The 17,337-nt window shown below is 42.5% G+C and overlaps 1 protein-coding gene across 13 annotated transcripts in view; it reads left to right on the top strand.

Moving 5' to 3' along the window:
- TENM2 (teneurin transmembrane protein 2) overlaps positions 1-17,337 on the top strand; it is a 1,090,181-nt gene that overhangs the window by 257,687 nt on the left and 815,157 nt on the right. Inside the window, exon 1 of one of the 13 annotated variants that reach the window (XM_065554889.1) lies at positions 2,149-2,292. The exons of 11 other annotated variants lie outside the window; for them this stretch is intronic. The gene's annotated coding sequence lies outside the window, so the exon portion shown is untranslated. Of the gene's footprint in view, positions 1-2,148; positions 2,770-17,337 lie in introns of those variants that run through there. One more of the 13 variants, XM_065554887.1, reaches the window with a different exon arrangement.

Below are 17,337 nucleotides of genomic sequence, written 5' to 3'. Positions count from 1 at the left end.
AGGTACTGCAAGCAGGAGACTGGGAACTATGGGGGTGGGGATGGGGGCAGAGAATCTGACAAGGAGTTGGGTGAGGGGAGGGGCGGGACGGGACCTGTCGGTCAAAGAAACTGGGGACAAGAAGTCAAGGGGAGCCCAGTGCACTAAGATTGGATGAGAAGCCTGGGGTGGAAGCCTGAGACTTGGGAGTCAGTGGGACAAGAACATGGGGTGGGAGATGGTGACTAGAATCTGGGATGTGGGGAGAGATACAGATCAGAAATTGGGAAAGAAGACTGAGATGGGGAATCTGGGGGAGGGGGAAGAGGGGAAGGAGACATGCTGGCTAGATGAGGGGAATGGGACTGGGTTGAGGAGCTAGTGGTAGAGTAGACACAGGACTAGTACAGGGACCAGTTGAAGGGGATGAGGCAGAAGGGGTCAAACTTAGGGGAAAGGAGCAAAAGAGTCTTTGTGTTCACTAGAGCACACTGCCCTCTGGAGCCTGGAATTGAACCCAAGATTCACACCATTCCTCTGCTGTAAATGGATATCTGTGAACCTCCTGGCAAAGTGTCCCATCCACATAGAGGATAACAGCCCACTACTGCTATCAGTTACCACATTAACGCAAGTGACAGAGGTCTTGTGTTGGTTTGAAAAGTTTCAACCCTACTGATGAATCATGTGGGTGTAAATATGATGCTACGTAAAGAAGCTTCTGTATTTTCAGTTAGGCTTTAAAAAAAAACTATGAAATAGCACACGCGCACACACACACACACACAAATGACATTAACAGAACATTGTTAAGGTTGCAAAGTCAAGCACTCAAAAGCCAGGAAATGCCAGAATTGAGGTTGCCTGTGCAAGCTCCAATTTGGCCCTCTTGGGCATATGCATTATGCTATTGTCTTTAGTTAAATCATCACATCCTATTTTTTCCCCACAGTGCTCTGGGGATGAACAAGGGTTGTGTATTGAAGGAGGATGTTGTCTGTAGGACCCCTTCTTCTTTTGTTGCAGAAGCTGGAAGATGTATAATGAATGAGGTGAGGGATTTTAGGAAAAGACAGGATATTCTTAAGGTTAAGGCAGTCAAATGCCTCCTTCGAGGATTGGATTCTATCCCTGTCTTTGCCACAGAGTTCCTGTGTAATACTAGGGAAATAGCTTAAACCAAGTTTTCCAGTCGTTTCCTCATTTTATGGGTGCCTAACTTTAGATACTGGGGCACAGGCACCAGCTTCCTCCTCATCCCTGGGGTGCTCAACCCCCACTCTGCACCAGGCCCCACCCCCCACTCCACCCTTTCCCCCAAGCCACCCATCCTTGCCCTGGCTCTTCCCACTCCCACTCCACCTCGCCTCTTCCCACCCAGTTCCGCCCCTCCCCCGAGTGCACCCTGGCCCTGCTCCTCTCCCCCTTGCCCCCCAGCATCTCCTGCACACCACAGAACAGCTGATTGCAGTGGGTGGGAGGGATGGGGAGGTGCTGATCAGTGGGCAGCAGGGGAACTGGCTGCCAGTGAGTGCTAAGCACCCACTAATTTTTTTTCTGTAGATGCTCCAGGGTTGGAGCACCCACGGAGTCAGCGCCTATGTCCTGGGGTCTGATTTGTACAAGTTCTTAAACAGCAGAGCTGCAACTGAAGTCAATAAGAGCTGTATTTTGAGGGGCAGTATGTATAATGCTAAGTACTTAGAAAAATCAGATTCTAGGTGTCTCAAATTGGGCACCCAAAATTGGTGGATGTTTAACCTTAACCTGACTGTGCCTAAGTTCCGTATCCGTAAAACAGGGATAACAATACCCACTCATCTCATGGGGGTGCTGTAAATATAATGAATTGATGTTTGTGATGTCCTCAGGTACGATAGAGATGAGTTCCTTAGAAAAGCCAGTGTCTGCAGTATAGGATTTGAATAATGTGCAGTAAATAAAACCTGGGGCCACACACTGAACAATGAAAAGAAAACAAAATACTGAATAGCTGTTCATTAAGTGAGAACCGTGCATTCTGTGCACTAAAGAAAAAAAGTATGTGGTCATATAATTACAGACTATATCATATGTAGACTAACAGGTTGGCTTGACCCTGGGGCTGAAGTGCGTGGAGCTGAGCCACCACTAATTACAGGATGGGCCCCACCTGAAAAGAATCAGTTGATTGCTGTAGAGACTGCTGTGCTGGTAGAGACTGCAGGGCCAGCTAGAAGGTTACTGCAGGGCCCTGAGTCACCATGGGGAAAAACTCAGAGTAGGAAAGGAAGCTGCAGGGAAGAGAGTGAGGAAGGAAGAAAAGCTGTCTGGGTAAGGAGGCCTGGGAGAGACCTTGACTAACCAGGAAATGGCTGGGAGACCCAGAGGGGAAGTTAAGGGAGGTGGGAAGTTGCTGAATTTTTCCCTGGGCAAGGGTAAAGGAGCAAATTTAGCTGTTCAGAGCCAGAATTCAGATTAGATGGTGGGATTGGTCTGCCCTACTGGCTCCAAGGAAGGGGATGTACAAACCCAATTTAAAGGCTCAGTCCAGCAAGGGGGCAAGCAGGCTGAGCTGAAGACCTGCTGAGGAAGAGCCCCAGAGAAGGTAGAACAGTCTTTGTTTCTGCTAAAGCTGTTTTGGGGATCTTAGTTTGGGACAATTGAGATGCCGGAATGGCTGGACTAAAGATCCCAGAAGGCTGAGTTACTAGGCCGAGAAACTGCTACAGCAACGGAGCAACTGTCTGCAGGGGGTGCTAGCCCACTGAAAGAGCTGCAAACCCATAGGCGACAAGGGGGTACCTAACGGTGAGTGAACTCGGTCACACGTACACGCAAGGGGACCAAATTAAGGCAACCTTAATTTTGACCCTTTTTAATTTTTCTGAGTGCTTGACTCTGCTACCTTAATGTTCTCAATGTATTTTTTGGTGTGTGTACAATATCTAAAAATATACAGTAAAACTTCACCAATAACTGATATGCCCTTTGGGAATGACTGAATTTTGCAAATCTAAGCTACAGCTACTTTCAAGATTGACTGTGTTGTTTACGGAGACAATTATAATTAATTTCTATTTCTACCAGTTCTCTATTGTAAGAAGTCTCTTGCAACATGCACGCTCAGAATTTTTTTTTTCTGTAAAATACCAAGTATGCATAACTTAATCTTACCTTCTTGGTTCTTTTTTTGTTCTTCCTCTCTTACTCCATTTTCTCCTTTTCTTCTATATCTACTGGTCTCTTAAATCTTTCAGTGTTTGTTTTCCTCTTAACTTTTCTCTTCTATGCCTGCCACTCCAGAACAAACTTCTCAGCTTTCTTATATTCTTTCCCTGATTACTGACCTGATATTTAATTACTATTGTGAGTCACTACTAGAGCCCCGCTATAGTTTATTTTAACTATACAACCTGAACATAGTATCTTCTTAAACACATTTTTATTACTTTGTGTGTTTACCAATACACTATTGTATAGTTAAAAAAATATAAAGTTTTACTAATATAAAACCTTGCTGCTTTTCTATTAAACCTTTGAGAACTGGGAAGAAACAATTACAAACTTTTTGGTGCAAATGATAAAGTAATTTAGCAAACTGAGGATTAGCCTGATTTTACAGTATTAGTGAAATGTATTATCATTATCAGCAGATTCATCTGATTGCTAGCATGCTTTGGAAGTGTGGATGATTCAAATATAAAAAAGCAACCTTTTAAAAGCATTTTCATTCTTTATTTTTAAAAACCAATTAACTGATAACTCTTAAATTCCATGTCAAATTACCACTTTAAAATCAAACCCATTTGGCTGGCCACATCCCTTGCTGTAGCAGTGCTTTATTGGAACTAATCCAGGTCAGAATAGATTAAATCAGGAATTTGGACCAGTGGATTTTTTTTCATTCTTGTCGCACACAATTCCATTTTTAAAAGGGAACTTTCCTAGTTCTGTTGTCTTCGCTTTTAGGATACTTTCTAACAGATATATTTGTTCTGTGCTAAATATGAAATCTTGCATGTTTCCACATTTTCAACAAAGAAATGAGGACAATAGGGTTTAAAATTTTAACTATTTATCCCTGTCAATGCAAAACAGATGCAAAAGTTTGCGTGTTCAGGTTGGCATTTCAGAGAATTAATACATGAGTAGGCCTGGTTGAAAATTTTCCAACAGAAAGGGTTTCCATGTACACAGTTGTGGCTATTTTGAAGAATTGTTTTTTGTTTGGGGGGTTTTGTGTGTGTGTGTGTGTGTGTGTGTGTGGTGCTTTCCCCCCCCCCCTCCCCTTGTGCTTTTTCAAATTTAGCTTGGTTTTAATATAATAAAAAGTTGAAAGCTACCCCACAATAGTAATAACTAAAAGTTATTCCTCTCTGATTGCTTTTTGGTGGTGTCAGTACCATCTTGAGCAATATGGACTATCAACAGCCTTGGTCAGTCCTCACATGAGACACCTCTGACGGTCGGTGCCCCCCATAAGGCTTTATGGAGATATGCTTATGTATGCACATATAACATATGCCATGTAACATATCTCTGTAAAGGTTATGATCTACTGAATCTATTAATCCTATTTATAGGCATGTATAATGTTTGTATTCGAAGTTATGAATATTGGCTGCATACTTGTTTGATTCTAAGTAGGCTGTAGTGAAGCAGTTGGTCAGCTTCCTGAGAAAAGACTATTCTCGGTAAGTGCCCAATCAAGAAACACTTAAGCCAACAATGAACTTGAAGCCAACAATCCACATCTGGGCTGTCCCAGGAATGTGGCTTGGCTGGTAAGGAACTCAGTCAGGAAAGGACATGTCTTCACCCATAAGAGAGAGTCTGTTTAAGCCCGTGGGAGACCCCTCCATTTTGCCTTCACCTGGTTAAAGAGAGAGCCTCTCCAACCCCAAAGATACCCGAAAAAAACTGGAACAAAGGACAGTGACTACAAGGGGTGCGAGTGATTGCTGGACCCAGACTAAAAGGAGATTAGTCTGGAAAAGGAAGCATTCTGGAACTGGTGAGGATCTTATCTGTATTCAGTTTCTTACTGTATTAGACATAGACTGGCGTGTTTTATTTTATTTTACTTGGTAATTCACTTTGTTCTGTCGGTTACTACTTGAAACCACTTAAATCCTACTTTCTGTATTTAATAAAATCACTTTTTACTTATTAATTAACCCAGAGTATGTGTTAATACCTGGGTAAATTTCTCTCTCTGTGTTATAGAGGGTGAACAATTTATGAGTTTACCCTGTATAAGCTTTTTATAGGGTAAAACGGATTTATTTGGGTTTAGACCCCATTGGGAGTTGGGTATCTGAGTGTTAAAGACGAGAACACTTCTGTTAGCTGCTTTCAGGTAAGCCTATAGCTGTTGGGGGACGTGATTCAGACCTGGGTCTGGGTTTGCAGCAGGCTAGCAAGTCTGGCTCAAACCAGGCAGGGCACTGAAGTCGTAAGCTGCCAGGGCAGGAAAGCAGGAGCAGAAGTAGTCTTGGCACATCAGTTGGCAGCTCCCAAGGGGGGTTCTGTGATCCAACCCGTCACAACACCAAGAGTGGAATCCTGGCCTGCTGAATGGAATGATTCCCATTGACTTAACTTCAATGGGACTAGGGTTTGTTTTGAATGGACTATAGAGGTGGAACTCTTCGTACCCCCAGAAACGGTGTTACAAGGCCAGAGTTAAAGCATGAAGGTGGATCAGTGTAAGGAAGCCTGCATTGCCTCTGTCTATGCCAAACCAGATTTGTCACTAAAAACAGGGCTTTGGTCTCCAAAACAATTAGCATGGTGCCTTTCACATGCACTAATTCAGTTTGAAAATAAAATAACAAAGTGTGGGAGACCTACAGAGACTACTATATAATAGCAGCCCAGGAGCAGACCTGTATATCTCAGTTAATGAAAAATATGTTGAACAGATTTTTTTCATTACACAAATGGAGGGGGTGGGGAACATTTTGTTAACAAGATTAAAACATTCTATTTTTTTCTGTACTTAAGTACTGTAATTTAGAAAAAATAAAAAGGGATGAGCTAATCCAGTCTAAAGTCTACTTGATACTATTTTCATTAGGAGGAAGGGGGGAAAAAAAAGTGTAAGCCAAAATTAAAAATTAGTTACTTTGAATAAATTCCTGTGTATTCACAATGCACTAACTTGGAGATTTGCTTTAAATCCTGGCTAAAACTCACTTAACCCCCTCTTCCCCCTCCAAATTCTGTGTGCTTTCTTAAAGCCACCCCTGAACATAGTTACTAATAAGAGCTTTCTACAGTCCCTTATCTAGTATTTATTCAGGACTTTGGACAGCTTTGTTCTATTGGTGTGAATTTTGATTGTTTACTATGGGCTTAGATAGAGCCACCTTGCTCAGTCATTGTCATTGTATCACCCTTTTAGCTTTCTTGTCAACAGACAAGATAGTATTGAATGTCCAGTTGATAAAGGCGAAAAGTCTCTGTTTTGTACGTTTGCTTGAATTAAAAGCATTAGCCATAGTTCATTTAATTATGTAACAATGAGAACAAGATTTTCATTTCACTAATAGATTCCCAGATTGTTTAATACATTACATGCTAGATATGTTTTTATTGTAATTAAATGTGGTTAACATTTTAGTTTATTACCTTTTCATCTCTGAGCTAAATTCTAATACAAGCACAACTCTCATTGACTTCAGCTGTGTATGCATATTTGAGGGAATAACTTTGCCCTTGGATATAAATTGTGTGATGTAGAAATAACATACACTTTAACTCAATAAATTCAGGTTTACTCTCTTAGCTGCCGTGTATTGTTTTGTGTTATAGGCAAAATATTAAAAGTCTCCATTAGCAAGCTATGAGGATTCAAATGTACTGGGACAGGGAGACCCCTAATTTCTAGGTAATTGTGCACTGACCTGATAAGCTCTATGTTCCTGAGACTGGTGCTTGATAGCAAATGCAAACACACTGTATCTAGAATACCTAGATTGTGTAGGATTTTTACATCCAGGAATAGTAGTTTCTCAAGTCTCTGCACCATCCTGATGAAATGTGGACTGAAGACCTGGATTTTTAATGATGTTAAAATGTTGGTGGATTCCTGGTGTCCTTTTTTCTGACTTTACTGGATTGATTTTGAGCCAACTGCTCTTCAGCATTTTTCACCTGTTTTCCCCACCCTCTCCAACCGCTGGGACGTCTTTGTAATTTCAGAGGGTGCAACAGTGGAGAAGGAAACTTATACTTTGGGTTATCCTGGAATCCCCATTTGTTGCACAGTCTGTGTCTAGGCCAGGGGTTTCGCAGAGTGCGGCCACCAACTCTTGCTGGTGGCCACTCCAACAATTTTTCCTAAAATAATTAACTAACTTTAGGAAAAACAAATAAACATGCATATATACATGTCCAAATCATTGTAATTTATCTATATGGTGTTTTTTTGTTTGTTTGTTTGTTTGTTTTGCAAACTCAATAATAAAAGTAATGTACAGTTCTTTATTGGACTAAAACAGAATAGAAATAAAGTGCTTTGAACATTCTTGTTTTGCCTTTTTAAAAAAAAAAAAAACTTGCTAGCTATAAGTGTGTCTGCTGTGAAAAGTGATATTTGTATATTTATTAATATCACTTTTCACAGCAGACTTCCTCAGCCCCAGCAAGCCCTATGGACAAATTAAGCCCTGGATGGGGAGGTAGGTACGGGGGGGGGGCTGGCGCGATGGGGCACTGGGGGAGGCAGCGGGGCCAGAGGTGATTGCAGGAGGGGGTGAGCTCGGGGCCCAAGGCCACCACCGCATAGCCAGGGAACAGAGCCCAAAGCCCCACTCCCAGGGGATAGGGCCTGGGGACAGATTCCGAAACCCCATATCTGGAGCCCGCTGCCTGCCACCCCAGGGCTGAAGCCCAACCCCACCACTCCTGGGAAGGTGGGGAGCTCGACTGCCTCCTCCTCCAGCTTGTGTCTCCAAAGAAGGGTGGGGCCCAACCACTGCTCATGGCCCCTGGGAAAGGGCCACTGCTTTGCCCCTCCGGCTCCCCCAAATCACTGCCCAGGAGGCTGTGGCTGCAAGGAAAGCCCTGGTGGCCGCATTTGAGAAACGCTTCTCTAGGCCATCCAATTTCTGTGTTGAAGAGGGTGAAAGTGGTGGGCTTTGTGTGACTTCCAATGGTAGGGATCTTGGGTGGGGAGGTGTAGGCGTCCAGTATAACCAGCCTGAAATGCCTAACTGGGCCCAACCTAATGCTGCATCAGTTATTCTTGCTAGATGACATATTTGTGCCATTATCACTATGGTCAACGTGTTTATTGCTGTTGAGATGTCTAGTAGTTAAAGCACAGAGGTTCTGCCTTGTCCAAGACTAAGAGGAAGGTTTTCCATCAGCACAGCACATCTATGTACTGTGTCCTGTTCTGAAGCCTAATTGTAATGGATCTAGCAAACAGATGTCTCTGGAGCTTGCATGGCACCACTATGTTCTCAGTGACTTTGCCAAGAATAGGTAGCTTGGAATTTAGATATTTTCAAGGTCATGGTGTCATGAGTAAGGGCTTTTCAATGCTGGTTGGACTGTTGCATTCTTTAGCGTGATGGGGCTACTTTGGAAAGAAGCATCAGTGATTTTTTTTTCCTTTTTATTGTGATTAATTAAGTCCCATTTTTCACAAGTGATTTAGACACTTAGGAGCCAAAGTCTTATGGGGGTGGGAGGGAATCAATAGAATTTAGGATCCTAAGTAACTCTTGGATGCTTTTGAAAACTTTAGTCATAGTTAAGGCCCTACCAAATTCATAGTCAGTTTTGATCAATTTCACAGCAAGAGAGTTTTAAAATTGGTTAATTTCACGTTTTCAGCTGTTTACATCTGAAATTTCAGGGTGTTGTAATTGTGGGGATCCCAACCCAAAAGGTATCTGGAAGTGGGTCTGATTTCCCCCCTTTTCCCCTCCCCTTTCTGAGCTGCCATGCAAGGGAAGGACAAGTCCTGTTTGTCCCCAGCCCAAGCAGGGACTTGAAGCTAGGAGCCCCCTGGCTGGGCACTTCCAGGAGCAGGGGGAAGATGGGCTTGTTTCAGAAGGTCCGTGACATATTTTTCACGGCTGTGAAATTGATAGGGTCCTAGTCATAGTGACTTAGTTTGTGATTGCATGAATGAGTACTACGTCCATGAGCACATTACCACTGACAGCATGCTGCAGTATTCGCCAAGTATTGATTCTGAGAGGAGTGCCATCTACTGGGGCACCATCACTTCCTGACGCATATGTGTATATTCCTCTGGTACTACACCAAGATATGATAACTAAGTCCTACAATTTCCTAAAGTAACTGGAGGCCCTGCCTTGCCTGATGTTTCAGTGTATTGCTGCATCACATACTAAAAACACTTAGCAGCCTAGAATACCAGAAGATAAACTGTCAAATCAGGAATGGTACAATAATACTACTATATTATGCATTCATCTGCACCCGATTTCATTAATAATACCCAGTACATAATAAAATTGAACAAATCCCTGGATAACAAGCCCTCAAAAAATGAAAAGACAAAAAGAAACCACCTTTCTGCAAAACCCAGCTAACCACAACTTCTGTTATTCCTGACTGAACTCAGGTCCATGAAAACCATTGAAATCAGGAGAAAACAAGCAGGATTGAAACTTTTTTCTCCATTATGAAGCTCCCTCCAAGTTGAAATGTTGTTATGAAAATAAGAGACCTACTTTTCACGCAAACATTACTTTTTATATATTAATAAAACTAGATAAAATTTAAAATCAAAACTTCTTTATCTTCCTTTGAACAGTTCATTATACAAACACACAAACCTATTAACTAATAATAATAATTTGGGTAGATATATGGAAACTTAGCTGGTGAAGTATACAATAAGGTAACACAATATATTTATCATAGGGGAATGAGAAATATAATAATTACAGATGAGAATTAGAAGGAAATAAAAGTTGCATGATACAGCAAGCTCACTATCTTGGTGAGCATAGCATTGGGATTGTATAACCATATCCTTTTGCATTCCCTCAATGGTATACAATATAAATTTCATTTATTTTCACAAGGGGAGTGATATGATCAGCACAACTTCTGACCTTTTTGAAATATCCATTGATATACAATAAGAGGAAAGAGCAAATGAGATTTAAGCTATGGGTATGTTGGGAGCTAATTTATATGGTGCTTGAAAAATGCCCACAAATCTTCAAATAAACGAGGGGGGAGCACTGAGGATTGGTTTCATCAGCAAACAGTACATCTGGTTATTGAAAGCCTTCCATGTCTTCAATGGAGCAAGCCAAACTTGAACTTCATAGTGACATAAGATATATTTACTAACAGTAAGTTATTAAAATGTTTGTATCTATTTCTGTAAAAAGACTGAGCGCTATACATGTACATGTCTGACGTTCAAGCTGGCTTCCTTTCTAGGAGAGAATGTGAAGGGACTTGAGCAGCAATTGTAGCCACGCAGAGACCTGAGGAAATCCAATTCAGATGAACATGAAAGAAAATACGAGAGACCTATCAGGTTGAGGCCACAGATGGAATAATTAAGGAGAATTAAGGAAAATGTGATAAGGCTACTAGGAAAAGTAGTGGGAAGATCATAGGGCAAATGTCTAAGGAGCCATTGACCTAGTGACCAGGTGATATGTCTCATCTCTTTCTGAAGAGGAAAAAGCCAAAGATGAGCCATAATCTGTCTAGTGATCAGCAATCAATAGGTAATATAGAGTTACCAGAGAGGATGAAGAGGCGAGCTCTGTACATAGTGCAGAACTTGGCCCAAAATGTTCATAACACAGAAAAAAAAATAGGGATGTTATGCTGAGGCATGTTGGGGAATCCACACTTGGTAGTGCTGGGGTTGGGAGGATGTGGCAGTGGGGAGACACCTGAAGAGGGAGATCTGATACAGTTAAGAATGGTATCCGAAATATGGGCAGAGAGATGAAGACTGGGTTGACACAAGTGATGTTGCAGGTCTTTCTGGTATCAAATGAGATGGAGGAAGTATTAAGATACTGGTGATCAGCTTCCCGATCAGGTGATAATGTAAAGATAAGAGTTTAGGAGTCCATAGGGCCAAATTTGCTGCTTCTGTAAATTGGCCCAGTTCCACTTACTTCAGTGGAGCCGTGCCAATTTACATCAGCAGAAAATTTTGACTCCGATGCCTTCTCTGGTGACCTATTGTGTCTGAGTTGGACACAATGTCTTCCGGGGGGCTGTGAGGTGGTCCACATATCCGTGGCTGCTGCTATGCCTTTTTAAAAGATAGTGAGAATCTCTCTCAGGGCTGTGCAAAGGGCAAGGGAGGTTTCAAACATTCTGTAAAAGACCCTGTTTTGTTTTGGTTTTGGTGTTTTGATTTTCACTTCTTACTCTTGTGGGTCTTTAGGGTGACCAGATGTTCCATTTTTAAAGGGACAGTCCCGTTTTCTGAGACTTTTTCTCATATAGGCGCCTATTACTCGCCACCCCCTGCTCCGTTCTTTCACAGTTGCTATCTATCTGGTAACCCTATGTGGGTCCCTATGCTCCTCTGTGACTGCTCACTTCACTTGACCTCAGTTGAACTTATCCACATTCCTGGGATCTGACTCACTGATTTTGCCTGATACAGCTCTGAGTTTCACAGAAAGCTCTTACCTGATTGCACTCAGTTCTCAGATATTCCTTAGATCTTTTACCTACAGCCACAGTCATTCCAAACCTAGCAGTTGATTCATGAAGAGCTTGGTGGGTAAATTCTTACAGTAACTGACCTTTTTCCCCTCCATGATGCCTACAAGCCAAGAGTAGTGCTCAAAACCACAAGCTGCAACACATCTATGAAAAAGCTCCAAGTGTGAGTGGTCTACAAAGCTGCTTGATATGCCATAGTTTGATCATGCTACTGGTGGAAAAATCCATGGATTGTTCTGCTACTTCCACTTCTGAGCCTTCCTTAGCTAGTGAGGCTGTTCAGTGTGTGTGTGTGTGTGTGTGTGTGTGTGTGTGTGTGTGTGTGTGTGTGTGTGTGTGTGTGTGTGTGTGTGTGTGTGTGCTGAAGGCTTTGGTTCTGGGACTGAAAGTTGTACTAGTAAACAATGGGCAGCTGTTATGCACCTGGGCACTGAAAGCAGTTCAGTTATTGAAAACCTGGGACAGAATTTTGCCTTTGGTAAGGCACATCTAGCTACTTGGCTGCAAGTGAATCATTACCTCCTTTTTGGTAGAAAATGGTCCCGTAGTTAATTTAGAACAAGACTTCTTGCATAGCAAATGCAAAGGAAGGCAAGTATTAAAATTGTGGTTCTTGGTCAGAACAGCCTGTATATCTTGCCTCCTTATTCTGTTTCACTTGTTTCCTTTTCCAGCCAAATACCTCCTCTTCCTTTGTGAACCATATAACTGGGTTCATGAAGTTTTCCACCATAGCAAGCAAGTAGGCCACCATGAACGTTCAAAGGAACACAGAGGCATTTGGTCACTGGACAGAACTGTTGGAAAAGAGTTGCTATGATGCGGATATAGAAATCCCACAATGCACAATACGGGGTTAATATGCTGATATGGCTCTACCCTGCTGCACCTATACGAAATGTCAGGATTGGAGGAAGCAGCTTAAAAGGGAGAGATTCAGCTCAGTTGATGCAAGGGGAGTAGAAGTGTAGTCCTTGGCTCCTGGAGCAAGGCCTGACTAAAGGTGACCCTTCACTGAAGGAAAGGAGGTCTTTTTGTGGATGCATTTATGATGGGATTATTCCTGGATACTAGCTTGTGAACCTAGTTGGGGCCCAAAGCTTTAGAGGAGCCCTCTGAAGGCCTCTGTACTCGTATGTACTCTGTAGGACATCTCATTTGTGGTTCATCTTCATTTGTGCTTGATTGATGAACCCCAGAAGGGGCAGATAATCCAGGGTTCAGCTCTCTTAAAACCAGACTGATGCACTGAAACACTCAGATGCTGCAGAGCAGAGGCCCGGCTGAGTGCTGGAGACTGGCCCAGACCTGAGCGGTACCCTGGCATTGGAACGCTGGTGAGTTGCACAGCAGACAAAGATATGCAGACTTGCTATCAGATTCAGAAGGACATGTGGCTAGGGTTGCCAGGTTGAAAACGGACCCTGGTGGCTCCGGTCAGCACCACCGGCAGCTTCCTCCCAGAAGCAGCTACCAGATCCCTGCAGCCCCTAGGTGCAGGGAGGCTCCACACACTGCCCCTGCCCGAGTGTCAGGTCTGCAGCTCCCATTGGCTGGGAATCGCAACCAATGGGAGCTGCGGGGGCGGTGCCTGCGGGTGTGAGGGCAATGCGTGGTGCCACAGAGCCTCCCTGGCCACCCAGGCGTCTAGGGGCCACAGGGACCTGGTGGCCGCTTCCTCGGAACTGCAGTAAGCGCTGCTGGGACCCCTCCCACCTCCTCCGACTCCCCAATCCCCTGCTCCAGCCCGGAGTCCCCTCCCAAACCACAAGCCCCTCATCCCCGGCCGCCCCCAAGAGCCCTCACGCCTAGCCTGAGCCCTCGCCCCCATGCACCCTACCCCCTGCCCCAGCCCGGTGAAAGTGAGAGAGTGGGGCGATGGAGGGAGCAACGGGGGGAGAGGTGATGGAGTGACCAAGGGTGGGGGGATGGAGGGCATGGGCAGGGGTGTTTGGTTTTGTGCTGTTAGAAAGTTGGCAGCCCTACATGTGGCGGAGTATTTTGTCATCTCTTGGATAATTTGCTGTACTTGAGTCAGAAGTGACTAGCTTTGAGATGTTCATTTGAGAAATTAGACAGCTATCATAATGGTAACTCTTTAGGTTTACTTGAATTGCTTGCAAGGTATGATACTATGTTGCAAGATCATGTGGAAGCTGTTAGTTCTGGTATTGCAATGGTGATGTACTTATCAAACCAAATTCAAAATTAATTTATTATAGGATCAAGAAAAGTACAGCAGACTATTTTCAACAAGGTTAAGAAAGCTAACTACTTCTCTGTTATGTGTGATTGCATTACAGACCTTTCCCAAATGGAACAAATGCCTCAGGTGTTAATGTTCAGACTTGGAAAGATGGAGTGAAGGTCATTCAGAGTTTTGTGGATTTCAGTGAAATCACACCAAAGGAGCTCAGGGTATTATGTAGGTTATTTTAGAGAAACTGACAATGGTGGTTCCCCAAGTTGTTGTGTTTTTTGGAGTTGTCTTTTCCACTTCAAGTAGTTGGGATGTGTTTGAAAAAACATATTAGCATTACATTAGAATTGCATAGCACACAACAAGATGGCCAGCCTGGGTAAAGGCAATCGATCCCCTACAAAATCAGGTTTAGGTGTTTTTTGATTCTGTAGATGAGATCAAGACACCACACAAATTTAAATTGGAAACTGATAGCCTGCAAATGAACACTTCTTCTGGATTTGTTGCATTGAGGAGACTGCTGCTTCACGGACTGAAATGTTAGGAATATTCACATAGTTCAAAGAACAATGCTCTTGAAGGAGGAAGATAATGCAGATGGACTTGCAAAGGATGAAATGACATCAGATTTCCCCTCTTTTCCCCCTCCCCGCCCCCCAAAAAAAGGTTTTGAGTGCCAGGTTTATAATCCCATTAGACACAGTATCAACACAGTTGGACAACAGGATGCATAAGTATGATGGAGTCTGGAAAAGGTTTGCTTTGTTTGGTGGGTGAGAAACTGAAAAGTCTCAGCAGCAAAGATGTAAAAGGCATGCTTGAAACTTAGCAAGCAGCTACCCTGAAGATTTAAACTTGGCGTTTTGGGAATGAAATTGAGCTCTCTGACAGTTTTTGCAAGCAAACTTTTAAGGGAGACTTGGAAACGGAGGCACCCATTGATCTCCTTAGCTATATTCACAAGAGATGCCAGTTTCCCTAACACAAAACAGCATTGCAATTTTTTTGCTGCCTTCCAGTAACCATGGCTGCTAACAAAAGGAGTTTCGGCAAATTAAAATTAATCCTGGGTCTGAGAGGATAGGAGCTGCTAATCTGGGTGCAGAGGGGATTTATGCTAGAAAGACAGGGTTTATATACTGTCCCCTGGGTTCCTGGGGGACAATGGCTTACCTGATCCCCACTGGCCAATCCATCAGCTCAGTTCATACATTCCTCTCTTCTTCCTCAGCGGAGTGGGGGATCCTTAAAGAGCCTCTATCTCTTTTTCCTGCTGGTCCAGCCAAAGATCCCTCCACACTTTTGAGATTGCAGGAGGTTCATTTGCTGTTGATTTCAATGGGACCAGGATTACACATCTTCTCCTTGTCTGTACTAAATTCTGAAATGAATGGTAATAGTTAAAGGATTTGGTAGCAAAAACAGTTTATAGTAAATAAATTAATTTTTCAGGCTTAATGCAGACTATTTCAATCAAACTGGTCATATATCTAATATATATGAATGAAAAACTATTTGTTGTCCACATGCCCATAGGGAAAGAGCATAAATGAATGCTGTGCTTCAGAGTTGCTGTAAAGACTCTCAATGGAAACTGAAGAATATGTCTGAATTGATTTATGTGAAATTGGAACTCTGTAGTGACTGTTGAAAAGGTGGACTCTTGGGTGTTTGGGTTATATTTTTCCTTCATGCCTTGTCTGCTGTTCTTTAGATTTATGATGGTGTCATCATGACACATGCTGCTGGATTATTTTCTTTTGGTTTTTAGTTTTTAAGAATTGTTTCGAAGTCAGCACTATGAAATTACATGTTTGGAAAGTAAGAGCTTGTGATAGTGTTTTGGGAACTTTGATTGCTGTTTTTGTTAACTCTTGTTTCTTACGCTCTTATGGTCTCTTTGCTTTAGAATTCTGTTTCTGGATTTTCTGCGCTCCCTGGTGGTGCTTACCATGTAAATGAAGTAACACAGTATACTTCTTTTTAACTGCTGTACTTGTGTGTCGCATGGTGTGCAAACAGCTCAGCTGCTTGCTAGGTAGTCTTTATGGCTATATGATAACAGTATAGGTTATGTTTGCTGACCACCTGCACCCTGCCTCCATGTAGGAATTGACACTGAGTCACTCCCTCATATTCTCAGTGAATGCTTCTCCCATGTTAGGACTGGAGAAACTTGCCATTTTACAAATGCCTTTTTTACACTGTGCATTACATTTATTCTTAGTAACCTTTCATCATGGCTTCATTTTATTTGTTTACTTTCCAGACTGAATCTATTATATTTGTATCACTAGATCTTTTTCCAATGTTAATAACAGCATAACCTTAAAATTGTAAAAGATTTATCGATAGACTCTTAAACAATTTTAATGTTGGAAAAAGGTCTGCAATGGGTAGAAAGCATAATAGAATTTGGTATTGGAATGAGAAGTATTTGAGATTTTTTTTTTTAACCTGATAGTTGAGCTGAAAGCAAACCTGGTGTTACTGTGTGATATTTCTTTAAATAAAAAATTCTTCCCTTTCTGTGCAATATACATTGTGTCCCATTATTAACAGAAGAATCAAAACTGAACTTCATATGTCTTATGGCTCTTGTATTCAAAAACATAACCTACATGGTTGGAATAGTAGAATACAAAGTATATGTAGATTTACACTTTGCAAATATAGTTCTTTTAATTTTTTTTTATTATGTCTTAATTCTGGGTTTCCTGTTGCAAGAGGTAATGATATCTTTAGCACCTAAGCAGAATATTTCAAAGGATTTAGTTCTTAACACTGTTTCTAAGTATTAGTGAGGTTGCCATCTCATGGGCATGTGTTTAGAAGAAAAACACAGAACCCTGAACTCAGGTCTTGACAAGTTTCACAAGGGACACATTCTCTGTGGCATAAGATCCATCTCACTTGTTGCCTTCAAACTCTGAGGTGGCATGGAGACACTGTAGAGTCAACCCGGGGGGTCTAGAATTCAAGTGCCTTTTGTACTAGGGCATGTCTACACATACAGCACTGCAGCAGTGCAGCTGTACTGATGCAGGGACTCCACTGCAGCGCATCTGGTAAAGATGCTCTATGCCAACGGGATAGAACTCTCCCACCGGCGTAGTGCTGTGCATATGAGCGCTTATGCTGGTGTAACGTATGTTGCTCAGATGGTGGTTTATTCACATCCCTGAGCAACATGAGTTATGCCAACATAGGTTGTAGTGTAGATAAAATCTAATGGTATGAAGCCCAGTCTGGATCTGGAAGCCATATAGGAGAGTTGTCTGTGTTGGATCTGATTCAGTGTTGCAATCCAAGCTGGAAACCACATGAAAAAGGGTCCTTGTTGCTCTTCATTCTCTCAGATGGTAGAGGAGAGCAAGGAGCTCTTGATGAGTCTGAATAAAAGTTACATACCTTAGTTGATCTTCCTTTACAAGGGGCTAAGTGGTGAGAGTTTGAAAATGTCCTTAACTGCT

Source organism: Chrysemys picta, chromosome 8, assembly GCF_011386835.1.
Source record: "Chrysemys picta bellii isolate R12L10 chromosome 8, ASM1138683v2, whole genome shotgun sequence".
NCBI lineage: Eukaryota > Metazoa > Chordata > Testudines > Emydidae > Chrysemys > Chrysemys picta.
Note: the sequence above shows the minus strand (reverse complement) of the source record. Positions and strands in the feature narration are given on the sequence as shown.